Source organism: Trachemys scripta, chromosome 1 (assembly GCF_013100865.1).
Source record: "Trachemys scripta elegans isolate TJP31775 chromosome 1, CAS_Tse_1.0, whole genome shotgun sequence".
NCBI lineage: Eukaryota > Metazoa > Chordata > Testudines > Emydidae > Trachemys > Trachemys scripta.
The window spans coordinates 80,353,932-80,362,379 of record NC_048298.1 but is presented as its reverse complement, the minus strand read 5'-3'; the positions used below and the strand labels follow the sequence as shown (position 1 = coordinate 80,362,379).

General features: G+C 43.2%; 1 protein-coding gene across 1 annotated transcript in view; it reads left to right on the top strand.

The window, feature by feature from the left end:
• TMCC3 (transmembrane and coiled-coil domain family 3) overlaps nt 1-8,448 on the top strand; it is a 227,791-nt gene that overhangs the window by 48,626 nt on the left and 170,717 nt on the right. The window lies entirely within an intron of this gene.

Below are 8,448 nucleotides of genomic sequence, written 5' to 3'. Positions count from 1 at the left end.
GTTTTTTTTCTCTTAATTAATTGGCCTCTCAGAGTTGGTAAGACAACTCCCACCTGTTTATGCTCTCTGTATGTGTGTATATATATCTCCTCAATATATGTTCCATTCTATATTCATCCGAAGAAGTGGGCTGTAGTCCACGAAAGCTTATGCTCTAATAAATTTGTTAGTCTCTAAGGTGCCACAAGTACTCCTGTTCTTCTTTTTGCGGATACAGACTAACACGGCTGCTACTCTGAAACCATTCATAAACCAGTGGGAGAACACTTCAACCTCTCTAACCACTCAGTGACAGACTTGAAGGTGTCAGTGGTGCAACAAAAAAACTTCAAAAACAGACTCCAAAGAGAGACTGCTGAACTCGAATTAATATGCAAATTAGACACAATTAACTTAGGCCTAAACAGAGACTGGGAATGGTTGGGTCATTACATTAATTGATTTCTCCCCCCACCCCCCTTGTTAAATTCTCCTCGCACCTTCTATGGGTCATCTCATCACTTCAAAGTTTTTCCTTCTGCTGCTGCTGATAGCTCATCTCAATTGATTGGCTTCTTACAGTTGGTATGGCTACTTCCACCTTTTCATGTTCTCTGTATGTATAAATATCTTCTGTCTGTGTGTTCCATTCTATGCATCCGAAGAAGTGAGCCGTAGCCCACGAAAGCTTATGCTGAAATAAACTTGTTAGTCTCTAAGGTGCCACAAGTACTCCTGTTCTTTTTGCGGATACAGACTAACACGGCTGCTACTCTGAAATTTGTCTAGATAGGCAGTTACCTAATCTCGCTTATCTGCCTCATCTCTGCAATACATTATTACTACTAATTTATGGGTAAATCACTGCAAGTGTGCTAGATGCCTTATTGAGAATACCACAGTTAGCGCCCCTCCTACACACACACACAGAGTCTGGATCAATCTAGTGGCCAGCCAGATTGGTCGCAGAGGGGAGCCAGGCTCTATCCGTCGCGATCCGATGCTCCTGGAGTGTTGCAAGATGAACCCAAAGTTCCATGGCCAAGCACCCTGTTCTTATAGGGTTTTTTTTTCTGTTGAAGCCTATGGATTTTGCTGTGTCAGTTTGTGACCGGTTACTACTTAATTGGTGTAAACATTCAAATATACCTTGAGAGGGTCATCCTGTCCTTTGTTCCAATTTAATCAGTTGTCCTTGGGGTGCCAGCCTTCACCTCAGAGTCATCAATCTGCCCTTCATTATGGATGCGTGTTGATGATTCTTTGATGTCCTTTAAGTCTCTTCACTCCTTCTTCCTTGACTCTGGCTATAACAATGGCCGTCACACCTTATTTTTTCCTGATGCATACATTCCTCATTCACACAAACAGATTAAGAATACAAACAGTAGTATTTTATATCGAGCAAAAAGGCATTGCAAATTAAACCTGTCTAAGTTTTACAATCAATAACCAAGACCATGTACATTGAGATCCCGGCATTCAATGTTCCTCTAATCTACTTAACATAGACACAATAGAGAATCCTGTCTCTTACTTACTAAAACCTTAAAACAAAGAAATGTATATTTAACTAGAGTGCCTATATTGTAATACATATAGGAAACCATAGTAGACATTATAACTTACCCTAAAACGAAAGGGTGACCATAGTCAGTCATAAGGATTGTTCTGGTCTGTCATTCCTTTCTGCTATTCAAAAAGGGTGGCTGACAGGATGAAATCAAATCATACATTCATTCTCATAGTACATTATAAAATCCAGGTCCTACAGAAATCCCAACCGAGGTAGGGGCTCCGTTGTGCTAGGCACTGTACGATGCATAGTGAGAGACATTTCCTGTCCACAAGAGATTACAGTCTGAACAGACAAGATTGACAAAGGGGCGGGAAGGGAAATTAGAAACACAGAGAGGTAATGGGACTTGCCCAAGGTCGCAGAGCAGGTCAGTGGCAGAGCTGAGGTAGGGACAATGTCCTTATCCTTAGTTTCACTGATGACGTTTACCCATTATGAATGAAAGTGCCTATCTCATAAGGAGTCGGGGCTCGATGAGACTGAGTGCACATTGCCCTGCTGAAGCTTAGTTTTATTCAAGGGCAGCTATTAGGAGATTATCCACCAGAATGCTTGCTTCTGTAGGAGTGTCTTTTCTCCTCCTGAAGACTTTACAGTGGAAGAAAGATGAGACAAAACAAGGGGAGAAGAGGAAAGGCAAACAGACCAATATGGGGATGAGATGATTAAGGGCCCTGAAGGTGAGGACAAGGAGCTTGGGTTTGATGTAGTAAAAGAAAGGGAGTGAATGACAGTATTCAAGAGGTGGAGGGGGGACTGATGTGGCCAGCACACTAAGGGAGATGATTTTAGCAGTGGCACTTTGGAGAGAAGTTGGGAGGGCAGGGAAGAGGAGGTTACAGTAATAAATGCATGATGACCAAAGCATGGTATAATATGGGGGTCTTTATCTGTTAGCGCCCCCTTGTGGTGGGACAGGGAGCTACATCGACTTGGCTGTGCCCCCCACTATGCCAGCACACTCGACTCTACATTTGTCAAGTCCTCATCAAGGACCGACCCCTCCCGGCCGGGTTCTCAATAGTCTCTGTCTCTTGTAGGATAATGGGGAAGTGGAAGTTCCATGGCTCCAGTAGGGGCTAATCAGCACTAGTTCCCCTGAGTTTAGAAGGCTTTTCTCTCAGGGGCCCTGGCTGGGTAGGTGGGGGAACCCAGGCCTGTCCACTCCACTGGGTTCCAGCTCTGGGCCCCTGTTTGGAACAGCCAGAACCAGTCCCTTGTGGTTTCTCGAGCCACTTCCTCCCTCTGTCTTCCCCAGCCTCTTGCCCTGCTTCTCCCTCTTTGGTGGGCAGGGTCTCACCAGTCTTCTGGAGGGATCCTCTCTGGCAGCCACAACATCTGCTTGCCTTGCAACCTTTTGGCAGCCCCACAGCAGCAGGATAAATCAGCTTTGGCTGAGCAGGCAGGCAGTTGCTTTGTTAACCCTTCGGTTGCTGAACCAGCATGGGTATATAGTTCCCATGACACCATGGGCAAGGGCCTTAGCATCAGGAACAGAGAGGAAAAAGGAAGATTTTGCTGGTGTGCAAGAGCTTGGATGTTGAGAGAGATGCTGAGAACCATACCAAACCAACTCCCTCTTCCATCTCCCCTCGCACCCTCATTGCACGTGTGAAATCAATGTCTGGCTTTTTAAACATTGTCTCTGTTAGATTATTTGTTTGTGTTGCACCTTGAGTGTCTCTCTGAGGATCGTGGAACCATAATATAAAATTGTGATTACGTGAAAACTGTCTTATGCAACCTCTCAAGGAGCTGATTAAAAATTGATTCCTTAATTGAGGTGACCTTTGAGTAAAGGTGTAGCAGAATTGTATTTAATACTTGTGAGGACACTTCGGAGTGGCCTCTTAATGTAGGAAGTTGCCTAACAAGGTTAATCTCTGTAATACTATTGTTGTTGTTTAAAAATAATACCCCGTTGCCCTGATCTTTGAGTCCCCTGTGGTGCTTGATGCTGAAACAAAGGGGGGAGTGAGCAGAAGCTGCTGTATGTATGTATGTCACCTTTGCTCTCCACCAATCCCAAGAGCTGCTGTGGGCCAGCAAGTCTGAATAGCCTTATAGATGCTCCAGCTTAAGCTAGCTGGTGATAGCCCCCCTGGGGCCTTTACACCCACTGAGGGTCACGAGAGCACAGCATGCTTTGGCCACACACCTCACGCCCACCCAAGTCACACTGCTGACTCAGGAGAGGGTGGCATTGAGCTGACTAAACAGGTTTGAAGGAAATTCCCAGCTGCCTGGACAAGGAAGCTTTTATCCTCTCTGCGTGCTGTGTCAGGGACCAGGCCCATGGTATCCAAAAGTGAATTTATTGAGATGCCAGGAAGATGGCGGGGAAGATGCTCTCTTCTAAGATTTGTAAATTGTTTTCCTAATTCTTCCTCATTTAAAAGTGGCTGTTGATAGACTATACTGAAATGGTTACATCTTCCGTGGTAGAAAGTACCATTCCTTCCTGCTTGCATGAATTGCCAGCCTTGGAGAATGGCACAGTGTTGGCTTTTTAGAGAAGCAGGTTAGAATATTTTGTTTGAAATAGAATGTTTGTTTTTTTGCGGGGGGAGCAAACGGGGGAGGGAGGAGGAAGAGAAAATCAGCCTGACTCAGTTATCCATTTCAGTGACCCAAAAATCTACATTTTTATGTTATTCAAAGGTGCTTGGCTGCAAACAGACCTATACATATAGTTTTCTAAAACTTAAAAAGGTTCATTTGGAACTAAGATAGTACTAAAAGCAAAACTGCTAAACTTTCAGCGAATGTGACGCGGAAGTCAAAAATCCTTATCAGCTTGTGAAACTGATACTGATTTATATTCAAGTGGAATTTCCTAGCCTTTCACAGAGTGTCTGCTGATAGACACATCCTTTTTGACTTTTTTTCCACATACACCATCACTCTAGTATGGTGAGTAAATTCATGCTGGAACCTATTGTTAATTCTTTCAGTTGCAGCACGATTTTGCCTGCCGAGAGAGACTTCCACTGTAGCAAATATGTTCAAATCGAGAATGTTTAGTTTCCACTGGAATGAGATTTTTTTCTATGTCCCTTCAGACTGACTGTCTGGTTTTAGTGAGTTCAACAAAAGAGCTGCACTCTAAAAAGGAACCTGTTTTTTCCATTCATTATTTTCCCCAAGCCTATTTCTCTGGGACTGACACAGGGACACACACAATCTTATAGCAAACCCACAGGAAGTCTTCTGGAGTGAAACAAGCTTAAACAGATAACTTAATGCTGCATCTTTTGTTACATGAGTAGTCTCTCCTCCTACAAGTAGTCCCTTTAACATCAAAGATAATGGTTGCAGAGCTGGGCTCAGGTACAGATAGAACACAGATTCATTCTTGAATCTGCACCAGCTTCTGCTGATTCCTATAGACTCACAGGCTCGAAGGCCAGAAGCAACCATCATGATCATCTAGTCTGACCTCCTGCACATTGCAGGCCACAGAACCTCACCCACCCACTCCTGTAGAAGGTCCATAACCTCTGGCTGAGTAACTGAAGTCCTCAAATCTTGATTAAAAAACTTCGAGATACAGATAATTCACCATTTAGTTCATACCTGCAAGTGACCTGTGCCCCATGCTGCAGAGGAATGTGAAACACCCATCTCTCCCAACGATCTCTGACCTGGGGGAAATTCCTTCTCGACCCCAAATATGGCGATCAATTAGACCTTGAACATGTGGGCAAGACCCACCAGCCAGACACCTGGGAAGGAATTCTCTGTAGTAACTCAGAGCCCTCCCCAACTAGTGTCCCATCTCCAGACGTTGCTGACAATTGCTAATAGCAGTCGTGGATGGGCCATATGCCATTGTAGGCAATCTCATCATAGCATCCCCTCCATAAACTTATCAAGCTCAGTCTTTGAAGCCAGTTATGTTTTTTGCCCCCACTGCTCCCCTTGGGAGGCTGTTCCAGAACTTCACTCCTCTCTTGGTTAGAAACTTTAGTCTAATTTCAAGCCTAAACTTATTGATTGCCAGCTTATATCCATTTGTTCTTGTGCCAACAATGGCCCTTAGCTTAAATAACTCCTCTCCCTCCCTGGTGTTTATCCCTCTGATGTACTTCTAGAGAATAATCATATCTCCCCATAGCCTTCATTTTGCTAGGCTAAACAAGCCAAGCTCCTTAAGCTTCATCTTGTAGGGTAGGTTTTCCATTCCTCTGGTCATCCTAGTAGCCCTTCTCTGCACCTGTTCCAGTTTGAATTCATCTTTCTTAAACATGGGAGACCAGAACTGCACACAGTATTCCAGATGAGGTCTCACCACATGTACAGGGGTAATACTAACACTTTTCTATCTCCATTGGAAATACCTCACCTGATGCATCCTATGATTACATTAGCTTTTTTCATGGCTGCATCACATTTGCAGCTCATAGTCATCCTGTGTTTGACCAATACACCCAGGTCTTACTCCTCCATCGCTTCCAACTAACAAGTCCACAGCTTATAGCAAAAATTCTTGTTGTTCCCTAAGTGCCTAACTTTGCACTGTTACGTTTAATCCATTTCTATTACTCCAGTTTTCAAGGTTGTCCAAATCTTCTTGTATGATATTCTGGTTCTTCTCTTTATTGGCAATAGCTTTTAACATTCTGTCATCCACAGATTTTATTAGCACACTCCTACTTTTTGTGCCAAGGTCATGAATGAAAATGTTAAATCAGATTGGTCCCAGGACTGATCCTTGAGGAACTCCACTAGTAACCTCCCTCCAGCCTGACAGTTCACCTTTCAGCATGGTCTATTGTAGTCTCCCCTTTAACCAGTTCCTTACCCATCTTTCCATTCTTGTATTAATCCCCATCTTCTCCAGTCTAACTAAATAATTTCCCATGTGGAACTGTATCAAATGCTTTACTGAAATCCAGGTAGATTAGATCCACTCCATTTCCTTTGTCTAGAAAATCACTTATATTCTCAAAGAAAGAGATCAGGTTGGTGTGCATGATTTACCTTTTGTAAAACCATGTTGTATTTTATCCCCGTTACATTAGCTACATCTACTGATGTAGATCCTGCCACAGAACTGCAGTGGTGGAAAGTCTGCCAGAAGAGTAGGCCACTGAGGCACAAAATGGCCACAACCTGGCCTTTGCTAGAACCACCTGAAAGTGGGACAGGTCTGCCAAAGAAGATGCTTATTTACAAACGTCACTTTCCACTACAGGGATTCGTATTGGAATTTAGAGCTGCATCCCTCTCCCAAACAGAGGTCAGGTGACAACCATGCTGCCTACTCCTTCCTGAGCAGTTGTTTTTGTTGGGAACAGTGATTCATAGTGAACCATTTCTCTGGAATGCTGCCTTAAAATGGGAGTTAATTCATTCTGGCTCATCATGGATTAGAAGAACTTGGCTGTAGCAACTGGTGAGAAAACACTACATTTGGCAGTTTCTGCGATTTGACAGGAAAACAGACCAATAATTCATTGCGTGAGAAGTCACATGACAGATGTTTGTTACTTAGCTGTCTTCAATGGCTTTCAAAACTCAGCATGAAATTGAATAACTTAGTTTAAAAAAAAATTACTTTCTGTGAAAACACCTTGTATTCAAACTTTACAATTTAAAAAAAATACAGAATATAGAACCCACCATATGAAAAGTAATACTGAAAGGCCTACAAAGCACAAGTATATGTATATAGATATGAGCATGTGCACAGACTCATGCATTCTGACAGCCATGTCCTGTTCTCCAATGTGCATGCACTGCTCCCATATTTTTTTAAGAAAGGGTACACCTCTACCTCGATATAATGCTACCCGATATAACACGAATTCGGATGTAACGCGGTAAAGCAGTGCTCTGGGGGGGAGGTGTCTACACACTCCGGCGGATCAAAGCAAGTTCGATATAATGCGGTTTCACCTATAAGGCGGTAAGATTTTTTGGCTCCCGAGGACCGTGTTCTATCGAGGTAGAGGTGTATTTATTTAGAAGAATAGCATGGGGTGAACAGAATAACTTTCATGGGGTGTCCAGAACTGTAAATCACTGTTACCACTTTGCCTCAGCATAAAAGGGATCTGCTGGTGCTAAATGGAATGACAACTCCCTGCCACTCCACGTTGTTAGCCAGCCCCACAGATTCCTCAGGATCCCAACAGTCCTAACTTTGCCTTGCAGGTCAACCCATGGTGCATTTCAAAGCTCCCATGCTCTCCAGAAGCATTTCCCTGCAGCATCCAGCCCATCACTGCTCATAGAAATTACCAAGTGTGCTGTCTCTAAAGAGTGCTTAATTTAACCAGTAATTGACACTCTTCTGCTTAATGTAGCGGTACTGAGATGTACTTATGGTAAAACAACGAGCACTGAAATTTAAATGATAATAAGCAAGAATAATAGAGACAGAAATGATTACAAATAAAACAAAAGTATAAAACGCTTCTGAATGACTAAAACTTAACAGGTTTCAGAGTAGCAGCCGTGTTAGTCTGTATCCGCAAAAAGAAGAACAGGAGTACTTGTGGCAACTTAGAGACTAACAAATTTATTAGAGCATAAGCTGCATGCATCCGAAGAAGTGGGCTGTAGCCCACGAAAGCTTATGCTCTAATAAATTTGTTAGTCTCTAAGGTGCCACAAGTACTCCTGTTCTTCTTAAAACTTAACAGGCTGCATCCTTGACTAAAGAGAAGTCTCTCACCTGAAGCAACCTTTCAGCATCACCCACCCACACTGCAAAAGATACAAGGAGAGATGGCCTCTTTGTCCCTTAAGTGATGGATAACTATGATGTCTTTTTGTGTCTCCTTATGTTCCTCAAAGTTTGTCTTTTGTCACCAGATGAACCCATGGGGTTCAGACTCCAGTGTCTTCCCATGCTAATTTCACATCCTTATATTAGTTTGTTC